At 37.9% G+C, this 18,645-nt stretch overlaps 1 protein-coding gene across 15 annotated transcripts in view; it reads left to right on the top strand.

Annotated features, from left to right (window-relative positions):
* The window catches only part of DLG2 (discs large MAGUK scaffold protein 2), a 2,175,949-nt gene that overhangs the window by 1,552,780 nt on the left and 604,524 nt on the right, over window positions 1–18,645 (top strand). The gene's annotated exons all lie outside the window — the stretch shown is intronic.

The following is an 18,645-nucleotide window of genomic DNA, read 5'->3' on the forward strand; positions in this document are numbered from 1 at the left end:
ATATTTATACATACATTTTTGTTGCAAATAAGTATATTCACCTTATCTATAAGTATGATAATCAATAGAAATTGTTGACATAAAAATATATTAGGATAAAACAGTGAGCGAAATGGAATGGAAAAATTCAAAGAGAAAAAGAAACAATGTAAATATTTCCAACTGCTGTAGAAGGTCTTGTTCATTTATATTTTTAAATCGGTAGCATGAATTTCAAATTGGAATGTATTTACATTCACTGGATACATGTAAAACAGAGAAGTAATTATTGAGGAATAAAATTTTACAATTCACAGTTGGCTGAAAATTATATCCTTTGATATATTTAAATTTCTGATTAAGAAAATTAGTTATCAACTTAAGGCATGCAAAAGGAAGCATAGTTTTTTTCTTTTGTTTTTGTTTTTTAAATTTGACTACCAATAGGTTGGAGAAGAACTAAAATGGAGATTTAAAAAGGAGGGACCAGAGTAGTAAGAAGAAAAGCAGGACAATGGGGAGCCACAAAAATCAGGAGAAAAATGCTTTAAGGAAGGAGTGGGTAACTGGGTTTAAGACTGTGAGATCAATTAAAAGGAGGGCTGAAGAGAATACATTTGATTTGGCCAAATCTAGGTTACTGGTGAATTTAGTAGGAACATTTTCTATATTTTTGAGGGGAAGAGATTTGTGAGATGACTCAGATTAGGATGGGATAAGAGACTGGTAAAGAAGAAGCAGTGTGCGTAAACAGGTCTTTTGGTAAGCTTGGGATGGTTTGTGAAGAGGAAAGAGGACAATAGGCAAAGGGAGATACTAGGTCATTGGAGAGCTTTTCAAAGATAAGAGATACCAGAACATGCTTGCATGTTCAGGGAATGGTTTAAGTAAAGAGACTGGGTTTGAAGACACAGGATACAGGGAGGTCTTTAAAAGGATGTGAAATGATGGACCTTTGATATCAGAAGGGACACTTCCTCCATTGTAATAGGAAGAGAGAGCAAAGCAGAGGTTTATACGCAGGTAAGTTTGTAAATCTGGCACTAGAAACTGGGAGGTCTTCTCAGGTGTCTTTTTTCTCTTGGAATCATGAGGGCTAATTTCTCTGCTGGAAGAGATTCAGGAAAGGGACAATTTGGAGATTGTCTTTGCAAAAAGAGGGATAGTAAGCTGATTAGGGTGCAGAGCAGTGTTACATTTGAAGATCACAGATTTATAGAGATTCCCATCGTTTGTGGATTTTTTCCAGCTTGTCAGTGCTCAGCTGCTCTGCAAGAGGCAATAAAGAAGGTAGAGAATTAGTTCAACCTGGGTTGGGGTTTTGCTAGACAATTATAATACAACCAAGTGGCAGCAGATAAACAGGAGTAGTAAATGGCAAAGGAACAAGACTGGGAGTCATAAGTTTAATATTTAATTTTCGTTTGTCTCTTATCTGCTTTCTCAATTTGGCAAGTTACTTGAATTGTCTAATCCTCAGTTTTTCTGTTTGTAAAATGGGGCAATATCTGCCTGGTATACTTCTTAAGTTTTTAAGAATAAAACAAAATGTATCATTGAAGACTTTTACCAATGGTGGAACACTAGGCCAACAGAAGTTAGTATCAGCTGTTAGATGTACCACAGGGGTTGATGTTGTCCCAAGGGTCCTAGGAAAATATGTGGCTTTACTTTTGGCTCCCTTTCTGATCTCTTTTATTTTTTAGTACCTTCTCTGCTCTGCTGCCCTGATGTCTATGGCCTTACCTATAAATTCTCTCATGAAATTGACCCTCATAGACTCTCTTTTACCATGCAACAAAATGAAGTCTCACAGCCTAAAAGTACAGTTATGTTTATGCGTATGATGTGGTCGACTGACACCAATAGGTATCTTTGTGTTTCAAAAGAGAAAATGGTGAATTTAAATGAAACCTAGTTCCTGGGAAGCAAGGAGATACTCGTGAAAAAAGGAGCCCTTCTTGGTGCCTTTAGTTCCCATGGCTACCATCCACAGGCCTCTGAGTTTGACCTCCACACTTGAGAATAAGTGTGAGGGACAGGGTACGTGATCTGCAGACACCAGCTTAACCACGAATTAGGGCTCTCCAGCTTTGATTTATGAAATAACAATATATCATCAGTAATCTGTATCACAAGTTTTCATCACAAAATTAATTTGAATTTATTTTATGGAATGTGATTTAGCCTAGGAAGAGATGAGGGATATGGGTATTATGAAGTTATATAAACAATTACAGCTGATTATTGTAGCTCAGAAAAGGTCAGAGAACAGCATTACTAATCATCTACCCTGGAAAATTAGTACCTCCAGGCAATTTAGCATCATCTGCTGTATAAAGAATTGCTCATAGTCTCTGCCAGTACTAAATAGTCCTAATAATTGTGGGTTTGAGATTTAGAAGGTCATCAAGCTAGAGCTATCAGAATTCAAATGTGCGAAGCAAGATTGTATATACTTTATCGTTGACAGACCCAATCTAAACTAAGTAAAGCTAGTATTCATTCATTCGTCCATTGATTCACTTATTTTTTTTCACTTTTTTGCTATTCAACTGTTTATTGAGCACCTACTATGGGCCCAGCACTGTCTTAGACACTAAGCACAAAATGATCCACAAGAGAGACAAGGCTGCTTCTCTCAAAAAGCTTACATTTTTTTCTGTTGGACAGAAAAAAAAAAAAAAAAAGCATATAAAATCTTACATAGTGATAAATGCTATGTAAAGAATGAAGTAGATGTAATGACGAGTGCCTATTTTAGACTGAATGCTCAAGGTAGGCACCTCTGAGGAGGTAACATCTAAAGTAACATCTTAATGACAGGAAGGAGCTAGCCAAGCAATTATCAGAGCTGAGGGAACAGTAAGTGCAAATGCCCTAAGGCAGGATTGAGCAAGCCACGTTCTAGAAAAAGAAGTAGGGCAGTATGGCTGGAATGAGGGGGCAAAAGGGAGAGTGGTAGGAAATGGGAACACAGGAATAAGTGGAGGTCAGGGCTTTGTAAAGCAGGGTAAGGGGCTTGGGTTTTTTTTTAAATGATATAGGAAGAGTTTGGGGAATTTAGCAAGGGATGAGTGACACCCCTGATTTAAATTTAAAAATTAGAAGGTCTACCTTCTAAGTAGAAAATGGATTATAGCGTACAAGAGTAGAACTAGTGAGCCAACCTATCCAGGTGAAAGCAATAGTGCCTTGAACTAGCATGGTATTATGGCAATGGAGAGAAGTTGATTAGTACCTATTTAGGAGTTTTCTTGCTCTTGGATTCAATGTGGAAGGTGAGGGAAAGAATGAAAACTGGATGAATAGCAATGCCTTATTATGTCAAGAGCTGTGCTAGTCACTGGTGATTAAAAGAGAAAATATGAGACAAGATTTCTTCCGTCATAGAGTTTACAGTCTAGTGTGGAGAAATAAATAAGAAAACAAATGATATTATCTCATTTGTTGTTCAACTGTAAAAATGCTGAAAATTACTTCTGTATAAAAACCATTGAATTTACTCACTCTAAGAGCTAAGATACAAAAATGAACGAGTTACAATTTCAGCCCTCTAATGACTCATGATTTATAGGAGGTAGACGTTGAAACAGAGTGTTTCCTCCCTTTCCACATCTCCCACATTCAATCCATCAGCATGTCTACTTGATTCTAGTTAGCCTTCTTCTGTTCCCTTCTTTCGATCCTGACTGCCACTGGTCTACTCCAGGCTACCATTATCTTTTATCAGGGTTATATAGTAGCCTCTAATGACAATCCTGGATCGATAAGCAACATCATGATAACAGAGAAAATATTGAAGTTGTCCTGATTTCATTTTACTTGGATCTGCAATCGACACCCATGGAAGCAGAGTCAAGAAATCAAATGAAGCGTTGCAGTGGACAAATCTGTTGCAAAAGATCTCTATAAAGTTAAAAAACAAAGATGTCACTTTATGGACTAAGGTGCACCTGACCCAAGCCATTGTGTTTTCAATCTCCTCATATGCGTGTGAAAGCTGGACAATAAATAAGAAAGACCAAAGAACAATTGATGCCCTTGAATTACGATGTTGGTGAAGAATATTGAATATACCACGGACTGCCAGAAGAAAGAACAGATCTGTCTTAGAAGAGGTACAGCCAGAGTGTTCCTTAGAAGTGAAGATGGCAGGACTTATCAGGGAAAATCAAGCTTGGTAAAGTAGAGAGTTAGTAAAAGAGAGGAAGACCCTCAATGACATGGATTCACACAGTGACTGCAAAAAATGGGCTGAAGCATAGTAAAGATAGTGATGATGGTGCAGGGCCAGGCAATGTTACATTCTGTTGTACGTAGGAACTGACTCGATGACACCTAACAACAACGATGACAATTCTTGTGTTCCTCTACTCTAACTCTACATCAGAAATAATAAAGTCAACACATCTCCATACCTCACCTAGAGGACTCTTTCTAAAACAAAATTTTGGTTTTAAGCACAACAATGACTTTCCATTGCCTTTAGATTTAGTTCAAATTGCTTAACATGGCTTACAGGGCCTTCAAGACCTGATCTCTCACCCCCACCTCACCAGCCACTAGGCGATGCCTGGAACATTACTCCCTCTCTTTATTCACCTGGCTAACTTCTATTTGGGCTTCAAATCTCATCTACCTCTGTTCCTCCAAGAAGTTTTTCTTGGCTTTTGCAAACTGGGTAAGGATCTCCTATTACATGCTTTTGCAGCATCCTATCTTTCTCTTGCCAGAGCACTTTTGCTGAACTTTAGTTACTGTCTTATCTATTTCCCCTATTAAGCTATAAAAACTACTTCTGAATAGGCATTCATTCTGAAAGATGGGTAAAGTTTTTAAAAGACAACCTTGGGGTTTACAGGCCTGTTCCAGACAGTTCTACTCTGTCCTACAGGATTGCTATTAGTCGGAATCAACTTGATGGCAATGGGGTTTTTTGGTTTTTTTTTTTTTTTTGAATTCCAGGCAAAGGGAAAAGCTTGAACCATGAACTTGCTCAGTGTTTGAAAATAAGTCTAGGAAGTTGAATATCAACCAGAATGTGGAGAGACTTATGTGAAAGTCTTTAATTCACGTAGATTCCATCTATACTCCACAGAGTATATATACACTTCTAAGAAAGTGTATTTTTACTTGGGTCACAAAAGTTTTTGAAAATCCACTGTAGGCAATGGAGAACAAATGAAGAGTATTAAATAGGGGCATTAATCAATCAGGTATATATTTAAATAACACCACTCAGACAATAAATTGGAAGATGGATTATAGGGGGAAAACTGGAGGCAAGAAGACTAGTTACAAGGTTTATTTTTCAGAATCTAAATGATTGACAGTAAGAATCTAAGTGATTGAAAATAAGGACCAGATCTCAGGTAGAACAAGTGGGGCTGAAGGGAAATCTAACAGAGTATGTGATAGATTGGATGTATACCTGAGAGAAAAGGAGAACTTTTCCATTCTAGAGATGAAAAGATTTACTGTGACAGAGAATAAAAAGTGAAGCACACAGGTGCCCATGGGGAAAAGGTATGGATAGTTTGACACTGCACTGCATTTGAGGTGAACTCAGGACTCACAGGTGGAGATAGGTGCCTGAAATGAGCTGACCTTGAGCTTACATTTAAGACCAGAGCTAGAGAGAATTTTAAGGTTATCAAAATCAACTTGAACACAGAGAGAATAAAATAATCTACTGTAAAATAACAGAACTAGGATTCAAATCCACATATGCCTTACTTATAATCCAGCATTCTTCCCACCATACCATAATTTTTGTGTTCTCAACTTTGCACTGAAATATTCATCAGTATTTTAAACCCAAATGGAACTAGAATGAAAATAATACACAATTATAAATTTCATGGGTGTTGATCCACTTCAACTTCTGTGACTAGAATAGATTTAAATAAAGGAAAAATAGGAAATCAGTTTCAACATTTTAAAACATTTCTTTTTTTAATTTATTTATTGTGCTTTAGGTGAAAGTTTACAAATCAAGTCAATCTCTCATACAAAAAGTTATATATACCTTGCTACATACTCCTAGCTGCTCTCCTCCTAAGGAGACAGCACGTTCCTCCTCTCCACCCTGTATTTTCCATGTCCATTCAACCAGCTCCAGCCACCCTCTTCCTTCTCTTGAAATGTATTTCTTAACGTGTAGGGCTCTCTGTTTTAGATTCTGTGCAAAAGCACTAAATCAGTGTGTGTATATATATATATTTTTTTTTAATGAGAATCTACCAGGTATATGTGCTTCAGTCATTACGGGAATGAGAATTAGGAGTGATTAGGGAGCATTTCAGACCAATAAGCAACATCATAATAAATGGAGAAAAGATTGAAGTTGTCAAGGATTTCATTTTACTTGGATCCACAATCAACAGCCATGGGAGCATCAGTTAAGAAATCAAACAATGCATTGCACTGGGTAAATCTGCTGCAAAGGACCTCTTTAAAGTGTTAAAAAGCAAAGATGTCACCTTGAAGACTAAGGTGCACCTGACCCAAGCCATGGTATTTTCAATCTCATCATATGCATGTGAAAGCCGGACAATGAATAGGGAAGACCAAAGAATTGACGCCTTTGAATTGTGGTGTTGGCAAAGAATATTGAATATATCATGGACTGCCAAAAGAACAAACAAATCTGTCTTGGAAGAAGTGCAACCAGAATGCTCCTTAGAAACAAGGATGGTGAGACTGCATCTTGCATACTTTGGACATGTTGTCAGGAGGGATCAGTCCCTGAAGAAGGACATCATGCTTGGTAGAGTACAGGGTCAGCGGAAAAGAGGAAGACCCTCAACGAGGTGGATTGATACAGTGGCTGCAACAATGAGCTCAAGCATAACAATTGTAAGAATGGCTCAGGACCAGGCAGTGTTTCGTTCTGTTGTGCACCGGGTTGCTATGAGTCGGAACCGAATTGACGGCACCTAACAGAAAGCATTTCATGAGGCTATGGAGTGTAAACTTACCCTTAAACAGGCCTGGTTTTGGATAAACATCTGGGAGCTGGGAAAAAAAAAGTAACATGAAATTAAATGCAGAGGCACGAACGAACATGTTATGTTCGCAGAACAGTGAGAACATGGCAGGTGCAGGGGTTGAATGGTTAAAAAAAAAGATATTGTTAGAGTCCTTCAATGTTACGCATCATTCTTTCTTAAGTGACAGTTGTGTTCCAGATACTGTAAATTCAAAGATAAGTCAAGCACTGTTTTATATATGGAAGTAACTTCATTTTTGAGGGAAGAGAAAATGATGGAAGTGTTGCTTTAAGAAGTTGAAGCTGAGCTTGTGTGTCAGGACGAACTGCAGAGGGATTAGTTAGCTTGGCATCAGGGAGGCCAGCTAAGAAGATACTGCAATAACAAATGGGAGATACAAGATCCACATTTCATGAAAGTTGACACACAGCCCCATCTGTGGACCGGGTATTAGACTAAGTGGGCTAAGTAATCTCCAGTCCTATGACCCACTCCCTCCGAATTCCTCATTCAATGTCATTCTCCATATTGCTCTCATCAAGTTGCCTGGCTGGGGATTTGTTACTGGCCTCTCTGCTTTTCTGGGAAAATGCCGAAAGACCAATCGCTAGCACTGAAATAGCAATTTCTTCCCCCGTTGTGGAAAGCTGTGATCTTTCCCAGATGACAGCTGCAGAAAATCCTGCAAGCATTTTATGTAAGGGAAATGAAGTGGCAAATGAAGAGAGAAAAACAGTACATTTACCATAGGGTATGGCTTCTATGATCATAAACTCAAGTTACTCTCACCCAGAATTAGAGATGAGAGCAGAAGCCCTATTTTTTAAATTTAGAATGAAGTGGCTATCAATTGGTCTTTGCTGAAGGAAAAGAGCCAGGAAAAGAGTCTCAGATATAAAATGGGTGCACAGAAAATGGCTTGCATGTGCACAGCTCCACTTTGTGACAGCTGTGGCATCCTGGTCCAGAATCCCTGAGAGATTTTATTCCACACCATGAAAAACTACAGCACTGAGGGAACTGGGCTCAGAACTCAGGAGTCTTGTCATAGTAGGTTGGGTCTTAGTAAGATTCAGTAGTTCTAGCCATTTTGGAATAAACCACACATGAACGAAGTAGAATGACCCTTTAAAACTAAGAGGAGTGGTTTTAAGAGTGTGTTCCTGGGCAAGTATCAAAGGCATCACCTGGGAACTTATTAGAAATGCAAATACTCAGTCCTACCTCACACCTACAAATCAGCCATCTATGGTTTCATAAGCCCTGCAGGTGCTTCTTATCATGCTAAAGACTAAGAACCTGTGATCCCCTTGTTGTGACTTGGCTTGCCTTTACTGCCTTGGAAACCCTGGTAGCGTGGTGGTTAAGAGCTACAGCTGCTAACCCAAAGGTCGGCAGTTTGCATCCACCAGGTGCTCCTTGGAAACCCTATGGGGCAGTTCTACTCTGTCCTGTAGGGTCACTATGAGTTGGAATTGACTCGATGGCAATTTTTTTTTTTTTTTAACTGCCTTCCTGTAACAGGTTTTTTGTTTTGTTTTGTCTTGTTACTGCCTTCCAGTATACTCATGGGAACCCACTGATGGTCAGCAGTTGGAGCTGGCCCTTAAATGAGTCCCAAAATTATTTTTAACAAATAAAACCAGGAAAGTGTGGGCGATACAGTGTATCAGCTTTGAGATTACATCACTCACTGTCAGTATAAACCTCTCTGAGCTCAGTTTCTGCTATAAAATGGAAGAAGCAGTAACTACTTTTCAGTGTTTCTGTTTAAATTAAAAGAATATGTACATAGCACGTAATACACACATCTCCCACTGTGTACCAAGTATTATGTCATATGAATAAGCCAAAGACCACAGTTCAGTATAGTGAGTTCTTTTATAAATACTGTGTTTTTTACAAATATAGGGCAACCCATATAAATATGAATAAACATGGTATGAAAAAACCAAACCCACTGCCGTCAAGAACCAAATCCCTGTTGGAGTCAATTCCAACTCATAGCGACCCCATAGGATTTCTAAGGCTGTAAATCGTTATGGACACAGACTACCACATCTATCTCTCGAGGGGTGGCTGGTGGGTTCAAACCACCAACTGTTCAGTTGACAGCTGAGTGCTTTAACCACTGCACTACCAGGGCACCCAGTATAGAGCATACTTGTATTAGTTATCAAATAATGATTACTGTTTATCTGAAATTCACATTTAACTGGGTATCCTTTATTTTTAATTTGCTAAATCAGGTAACCTTGCTAACATTATGTACTGACTACCTAGTGAAGTGACACTGAACCAGCCATTTCGGTAAGGGTTTCTTCCCAGGAGACAAGATAAGTTTGAATTAAGTATTAAAATAAGACAGGAATAGGCTAAAGGAGTAATACATGTAAAGTGCCAGTTACAAAGTATGTCTATAGTAGCTAGGAACAATTTGCTGGAAAGTAACAGAGATCTACCTGAGATTAAATTAATCAAAAGGAGAATGAATTAGAAGGACAGTGGAATATCTTCTCAAATTCAAAATTGATTGGACAGCCATGTTCTGGGAATGATGACAGCCAAGGACTGAAGTGCTGTGGGGAATCAAGGAAGATCCTTTCCTCTGTTTGAAGCCCTTGCTTCTTTCCATGGATACACTTCCTTCCTCATCTTCTTACAGATAGGCTTTTGCTATTTCCTATTGTGAAAAAATTAAAAAAAGTCATCCCCAGTAATAAGCTCCCAAGTTTCTTTTTCTTCTATTCTGTTCAGACATTACCTCTGAATCTCATAGTCTTCATTTCTTTCCCTAAAACAGAGACTGCCTGTCTTAGTTATCTATTTTAACTGTAATAGAAATACCACAAGTGCATGACTTTAGCAAGAAGAAATTTATTTTCTCGTGGTTTCGGAGGCTGTTGTTGTTAGGTGCCATCAGGTCAGTTCTGACTAATAGAGACCGTATGTACAACAGGACAAAACACTTCCTGATCCTGCTCCATGCTCACAGTCTTGCTGTGTTTGAGCCTGTTTTTGCAGCCACTGTGTCATTCTATCTTATTGAGGGTCTTCCCCTTTTTCATTGACTCTCTATTTTACCAAGCATGATACCCTTCTCCAGGGACCTGTCCCTCCTGACAACATGTCCAAAGTGAGTTGAAATATCACAGTCCTTGCTTTGAAGGAGCATTCTGGCTGTGCTTCTCCCAGGACAGATTTGTTTATTCTTCTGGTAGCCTATGGTGTATTCAATATTCTTCACCAAAACTGTAATTCAAAAGCATCAATTCTCCTTTGGTCTTCCTTATTAGTTGTCCAGATTTCACATGCACATAAGTCTATTGAAAATACCATAGCTTGGGTCAGGCACACGTTACTCCTCAAAATGAGAGCTTTGATTTTTAACACTTTCAAAAGGTCAATTGTGGCAGATTCTCCAAATGCAATACAAAAACCCAAACCCAGTGCCGTCGAGTCGATTCTGACTCATAGTGACCCTATAGGACAGAGTAGAACTGCCCCATAGAGTTTCCAAGGAGCGCTTGGCGGATTCGAACTGCTGACCCTTTGGATTTCTTGACCACTGCTTCCATGGGTGCTGATTGTGGATCTAAGTAAAATGAAATCCTTGATGACTTCAACATTTCTTCATTTATCATAGTGTTGCTTATTGGTCCAGTTATGAGGATTTTTGTTTTCTTTATGTTGAGGTGTAATCCATAATGAAAGTTGCAGTCTTTGATTTCCTAAGTAAGCATTTCAAGTCCTCTTCACTTTCAGCAAGCAAGGTTGTGTCACCTGCATATCGCAGGTTGTTAATGAGTCTTCCTCTAATCCTGATGCTACATTCTTCTTCATATAGTTCATCTTCTCAGATTATTTGCTCAGCATACAGATTGTCTAAGTATGGTGAAAAGATACAATGCTGACACACGCCTTTCCCGATTTTAAACCACAAAAAACTGCCTCTTGGTCTATGTACAGGTTCCTCATGAGCACAATTAAGTGTTCTGGAATTCCAGTTCTTCACAATGTTATCCATAATTTGTTATGATCCACACAGTCGAATGCCTTTGCGTAGTCAATAAAACAGGTAAACATCTCTCTGGTATCCTCTGCTTTCAGCTAAGATCCATTCTGACATCAGCAATGTCATTCCACATCCTCTTCTGAATCATGCTTGAATTTCTGGCAGTTTCCTGTCGATGTACTGCTGCCCTCATTTTTTAATTATCTTCAGCAAAATTTTACTTGTTTGTGATATTAATGATATTGTTCAATAATTTTCACATTCTATTGGATTACCTTTCTTTGGAATGAACACAAATATGGATCTCTTCCAGGCAGTTGGCCAGGTAGCTGTCTTTTAAATTTCTTGGCATAGACGAGTGAGTGCTTCCAGTGTTGCCTCCATTTGTTGAAACATTTCGATTAGTATTCCATCAATTTCTGGAGTCTTATGTTTCACCAGTGTCTTCTGTGCAAGTTGGACTTCTTCCTTCAATACCATCCATTTTTAAGCATATACTACCTCCTGAGATGGTTGAACATTGGCCAATTCTTTTTGGTACAGTGACTCTATGTTCCTTCCATCTTCTTTTGATGCTTCCCGCGTCATTCAATATTTTGCCTATAGAATCCTTCAACGCTGCAACTCAAGGCTTGAATTTTTTCTTCAGTTATTTCAGCTTGAGAAATGCCAAGCTTGTTTTTCCCTTTTGGTTTTCTAATTCCAGGTCATTCCATATCTCATTGTAATACTTTGTCTTCTGGAACCCCCCTTTGAAATCCTCTGTTCAGCTGTATTACTTCACAGTTTCTTCCTTTTGCTTTAGCTCCTTTGTGTTCAAGAGCAAGTTTCAGAGTCTCTTCTGGTATCTATTTTGGTCTTTTCTTTCTTTCTTGTCTTTTTAATGACCTTTTGTTTTCTTCATGTATGATGTCCTTGATGTCATTCCACAGCTCCTCTGGTCTTTGGTCATCAGTGTTCAATGCATCAAATCTATTCTTGAGGTGGACTCTAAATTCAGGTGGGATGTACTTAAGGTCATACTTTGGTTCTCGTGGAGTTGTTCTAATTTTCTGCATATTCAACTTGAACTCCTGTATTAGTAATTGATGGTCTGTTTTGCAGTCATCCCCTAGCCTTGTTCTGATGATGATATTGAGTTTCTCCATCCTCTCTTTCCACAGATGTAGTCTATTTGATTCCTGTGTATTCCATCTGGCAAGAGCCACACATATAGTTTCCATTTATGTTGGTGCAAAAATGTATCTGCAGTGAAGAAGTCGTTGGTCTTGCGAAATTCTATCATGCAATTTTTGGCATTGTTTATTTCACCAAGACCATATTTGCCAACTACTGATCCTTTTTTGTTTCCAGTTTTCACACTCCAGTCACCAGTAGTTATCAATGCATCTTGATTACATTTTTGATCAATTTCAGACTGCAGGAGCTGGTAAAAATCTTCTTTTTTTTGATCTTTGGCTTTAGTGGTTGGTACATAAACTTGAATAATAATCGTATTAACTGGTCCTCTCTGTAGGTGTATGGATATTATCTTATCACTGACAGTGTTATACTTCAGGATAGATCTTGAAATGTTCTTTTTGACTGTGAATATGACACTGTTCTTTATTTTATCATTCCCAGCAAAGTAGACCATATGATTGTCCAATTCAAAATGACCAATACCAGTCCATTTCAACTCACTAATGCCTAGGACATCAATCTTCCTGCATTCCATTTCATTTTTGACAACTTCCAATTTTCCTAGATTCATACTTTGTATATTCTGTGTTCAGATTATTAATGGATGTTTGCAGCTGTTTCTTTCATTTTGAATCATGACACTTCAGCCAATGAAGGTCCTGAAAGGTTTGCTCCATCCACATCATTAAGGTCAACTCTGCTTTGAGGAGGTGGCCCTTCCCCAGTTGTATTTTGAATGCCTCCCAACCTGAGGGGCTCATCTTTCAAATTACTTCAGACAGTGTTCTGCTGCTATTCATAAGGTTTTCACTGGCCAATTTTTTAAAGAATTAGATTGCCAAGTCTTTTTTCCTAGTCTGTTTTAGTCCAAAAGTTCTGCTAAAACCTGTCTTCTATGGGTGACCCTGCCAGTGTTTGAAATACCAGTGGCATAGCTTCCAGCATGACAACAACACACAAGCCACCACTCTAGGACAAACTGATAGACTAGGGGTTGTTAAGAGACTATAAATCTGAGTTCAGACCACCGGCTCTAGGGGAAGACTTTTTCTCTCTTGGCTCTTGAGGAAGATCCTTATTTCTTTTGAGCTTCAGTCCCTTGAGGATCTTTATGTTGGTTGGCACCTGTCTTCCTCCCTCTCTGTTTTTTTACTGCTTTCCTAATTTCATCCTTTATATCTCAAAAGACATTGATTTAAGACACACCCTATACTAATACTGCAACATTAACGTAACAAAGAAAACTCATTCCCAAATGGGATTCTAATTTACAACACTTTTTTTTGGTGGGGTGGGGAGGGAGGCACAATTTAATCCATGACACTGACCAAACTTGTAAAATCATCCATGCTAAACTGTATGAACTTGCTAAACCTGTATCTTATTTAATGAAACCATATGGCTGTTGGGAAAAACTCAATAGGTATTATTATACTTGGACTTGTCAGATGCTTCCAAAATATTTCTCCCTTTTCCTTCCTAAAAAAAAATTTAAATTATGCCTATTTTTATTGTTTGTCCTCAGTTTTAATGGACTAATAGCACTTAATAAGGTCAATGAGATAAATGGATCATTAAAATGAGAAGTTTCAATAACAAAGGCTGGACTTTACAGATGTCCAGTGGGCACGTGATTGTGCTCTATTGGAGGGCACAGGAAAAGGACAGACACACTTAAGTGGATTTAGAAAACATCAAAATGATTTAAAGCTATTTATTTCAGCTCATCCTCCATTTGTGTGTGTGTTTGTGTTTGTTGTGATTTCTTCCTTCTCTGTTTGCTATCATAGAGCGCCTGTCTTTTCTCAAAATAAAGTTTTGAACTTTTATTATGTGTTCTTAACCTATGTTTGGTGACTCTGGGAATCAAAAATAAGGCCTTTTTGATACCTTGGACTTCAGAGCTTTTCTGGTTTCATAACAGTTCGTGTAAAATCCATAGTTATTTGCTTTGAACAGATTGATCTTTTTAAGTGATTGATTGCTGTCTTTAAGTGCGTGCAGTGTGATTCCTCCAGCTAATGTTTCCCACGTGATGACGTATTATTGCATCTCATCCAGCACATTGAATGTCGATCAGGTTTCTCCATGGCTGTGGCCCTTTGATCTGTAATTACTTATCTATTTGATTAAAGAGTAGAATTGAGTGAAGACAATAAACGATAAATGGATTAGGGAGCACCCATCAATAACCAATAACTGCTGCGAAGTTAAGTTTCAGACCCTGTGACCTAAAAGCTACTTTTGAATCAAACCTTGAGAGGGCCTGAGTGTGGATGAGTGTGGTTGAGATGGTGTGGAGCCAGGCAAGGCAGGTTAAACATGAGTTGGTGGGAATTCTGCCAAGCGTGCTGATTTTTAGATCCTGTCATCAGAGCTGCCTTAAAGCTTTAGTTTGTGTCAGAACGGAATGTTTTCTTGGGGGGGGGCAGGGACAAGAGGAAAGGGGAATAATACTCACTGCATCAAACAAGATTTACTGAAAACCCTATTTTCACATTCTTCCTCTCCAAAGTCCTATGCAACTCACCTCTTCCTCTCTTCCTTGTACAAAATTCCAAAATTCTTTCACTACCTTGATTGTAGCCCTGTCTTCTTTCTCTCCTTTTAGTATTTTTTACCCACTACAGTAACTTAATGTATTTTCTTGCCCAGATAGTTCCTGTCTCCTTTTTGTAATAATTATAAGCGAAAAACCAAACCCATTGCCATCAAGTCGATATGATGGAGTAGGACTGGCCCCACAGAGTTTCCAGGGAGCACCTGGTGGATTTTAATTGCTGACCCTTTGGTTAGCAGTTGAAGCACTTAACCACTATGCCACCAGGGTTTCCATAACAATTATAGTGAACACTTATTGATGATTACTATTTGTGAGACACTATGCTAGGTGCTTCACATGCATTATCTCATTTAATCCACACAGCAATCTTATTATCCCCATTTTCAGATGAAGAAACTGAGGCTTTGCAATGTCCAAAGTCACACAGCTCATGCACTTTGGTGCTGGAACTAGACTCCAGGTATACCTGAATGTGTCCAAGCCTCCAAGACCTATGTTCTTATGTCCCGTACCATGATATTTGTCCATTGTAGAGCTTTTAGAAGAAACATAAAAGTAGAATTATGCTTTTTAAACACCCATTATCTCCTCACCTACAAAGAATTAGGGCTGAAATTTTGCCTTCTTCTAATATTTTTATGCATAATGAATAGGAATTTTTTTTTTTTAATTTTTAATAATTACTGGGACTTGGTATTCATTTTGCAATGAATTAACATCCTTAAAATATGTATAAAATCACAAATCTATTTTGGAACAGAAGATATTTTAATATCTATGAAAAAGTAGATATTACTTAATATTTTAAATTATGTCTTCAAAATAGAACAAATAAGTTATTAAGTATTATTTGACTTTCCAGTGATGGCCATATCATGTTCCAGAATATTTCATTGTTAAGTGTAAAATTTAGATGTGATTCTATGCATACACATTAATGATGAAGTATCCTTTTTTGTATATGAGATATTCTCTGCAAGGAAATGTAGAAGAAAACAAGACTAGGAAAAGAATAAAATAAATCTTTCAGTCTTATGGACAATTTTGGTCCCATGCTGTAGATAAACATTGTAGGTTTATATCTGAAACAACAAGCACTGAGAGGGTGAAACCATCACCTTAATTACATCAGTAGAATGGGGAGAAAGTCTACATATAAATGGCTTTCTAATACAATGGTTTAGAAATATGATAAAGGCTGTAATTTTAATGGTACAAAGCATTACTTGAGTTTGAAGCTAGCAATATATTTATGTTTCAAAATGACTGCAAAGGGTGACTTTAATCACAAAGGTTATCTACTGGTGAGAGAAAAAATTAGTTTTAAATAGCTTTGACCCTATAGCCAAATGGGGTTACAAGTGATTGGGAGGAAGGGGAGTTGAGTGCCCTATTTGACCTGACATTCCTCCCTCTCTGTTTTGAGAATTGGAATGTAATGCCACATCCTTTTTTTTAAAACAATCAACTCTTAGTACCTTTCTATTGGCATAGGCTCTGGAAAAAAATAAAACCAGCTTAGAATCATGTCCAGGAACTCAACAACACTGTGACCTTGTTGGAAAAATTTCACTGTCCATAAAATGGTGATTAATACATCAGAAAACGTTTGATTTAAATAAGAATAAATAAAGTGATAGAATGATAGAAGTTCCTCTAAAAATGTAAATGCCTTTCCTGTTCACTTTTCAATAAATCTTTGAGCATGGCATCTTTGATCCACCGACCAATAGCAAAAACTTTCAGATATATGGTATTTTAAAATTTGTGCATATATTGGTATACATACATTAGCTATCTGGCTTAACCTTCTCACCAACTTCCATGAGAAACTAGAAATTCCAACAGATGAAGTGACTTTACTGTGGTCACTGAGCTGATTCAGAGCTGAAACTCAAATTCAAGTCTCTGGTGTACTGCTTGAGCGCTCATCCCACTGTAGTAGAAATGCCTATTTCATTCACATATTCAGGAAAACCATCTGATTTAGACTGTGATTTCCCCAACCATTGACAATTAAAGACTGCGTTGTATACAAAAGGAAAAAACTTAGTGAAGCTTGAATACATACACCAAAATAACTAAACTCACTGCTGTCAAGTTGATTCCAGCTCATAATGACCCTATAGGACAAAATAGAACTGCACTATAGGGCTTCCAAGCAGGTGCTGGTGGATTCATACTGCTGACCTTCTGGTTAACAGCTGAACACTAACCGCTGTGTCACCAGAGCTCCTGAAGAGATATAGCCTCCAGAATTTTTTTAAAAGTGTCAGCCGCACTGTTCTTTTGGAAGCAGTGTTTTAAGATACAATTAGTATTCTGAGTGTAGGGTGATGGTAAACGTTGTTTTTGCATTATCTAGAGATGACAAAATTACCCACTTCAAAGGACCATCTGCTGCAGCGTGGCTGGCACCCATAATGCCTACATTCTCAAAACTATTTTAATTGGTAGTTATCTGTGATTTATTTTTTTAGTCAATCAGAGAGGAAATTTATATGTAAACCTATTAAAGCCATAGCATCTGTTATGATGATATCACATCACTGAATCTTAGTGAAATGTTCCATTTCAGGATTTTGAGGCTGCTCAGAGTTCTCACTGAGATGAGAGTTCCTACTATTCATCTCCTCAAACAGGTTTGAGGGGGGAAAAATAAAACAGGTATATAAAAGTTATGGACCAAAAAATCAGAAATTCCATCTTTATCTTTGTGTATTGTTTCCAAAAACAAACCAAACCCATTACTGTCGAGTTGATTCTGACTCATAGCAACCCTTTCGGACAGCGTAGAACTGCCACATAGGGTTTCCAAGGAGCGACTGGTGGATTTGAACTGCCGACGTTTTGGCCAGCAACTGAGCTCTTTAGCCACTGTGCCATCAGGGCTCCATTATGTTTCCAGTTCTATGCTATGATTTTGAATTTATGTGCATAACATATATGACATTGTTTATCACATTGGATGCATGTGGCCCTACGAGCCTAAATTTTGAAATAAGATAACTGAGATAAGACCCAAGCTCTACCAAAATTGCTGGAGAGCTTTAGTCCAAGGACTTAACATCTTGGAACCGTTCTCATTTCTACGATAATTATTATACAGGGTAATAAAAAGGATTAAATAGTTAAGAATATTATAAATTGACAAATGTTTATTGTAATACTACCATTTATTAGATGATTATTATATACCAGGTGCTAAGAGCTTAGATGTACATGATTTTATTTAATTTTCACAAGAATTATTTATTTAGATACTACTATTATGTTCAACTTACGAATGAAACTATGGAGGCTTAAAAAGGTTAAGAAAATTACCCATGGTTACAAACTTAGCAAATGGAGGACCTAATAATTGAATTCAGGTTTATTGTTTCATTTATTCAATAAATACTTGCTGAGAGATAGATCCCTTGAATAAAATCAGGCATTGTATTGAAGATGGAAGTGAGAGATAGGTGTTGGGTAAGCATCCAGCCGTGTTCACTGTACCCCAGCCACTGTGTAGAGAATGGACAGAAAGGTGACTAGAGAGGCTCCAGGAAGGCTCAGGAGGAGGCTATGGAAGTTGTGTCCAGGTGAGAGATGATGTTGACTTCAACCAAGATGACGACAGCAGAGATGAAGCAACCTGGATGAGTGGAGTGTATACTTTGCAAGTAAGATAATGTATGTGGCGGTGGGAGAAAAGAGTCAAGCAAGCAAGGATGACCCCTCATCTTTTAGTCTGAGCAGCATGGTGAGCTGAAATGGGGAACATTCGAATAAATGTGCAGATTGAGGTAAATAGATCTTTCTAGTCTCAGATTCCATACTTGTAACCATTTTTAATGTTATCTTTAATTAGTATCAAGAATATAAAAAATAAATTTGAAGTCTACAGCCACATAACTATAAACTGCTTG

This window comes from Elephas maximus, chromosome 7, assembly GCF_024166365.1.
Source record: "Elephas maximus indicus isolate mEleMax1 chromosome 7, mEleMax1 primary haplotype, whole genome shotgun sequence".
Taxonomy (NCBI): domain Eukaryota; kingdom Metazoa; phylum Chordata; class Mammalia; order Proboscidea; family Elephantidae; genus Elephas; species Elephas maximus.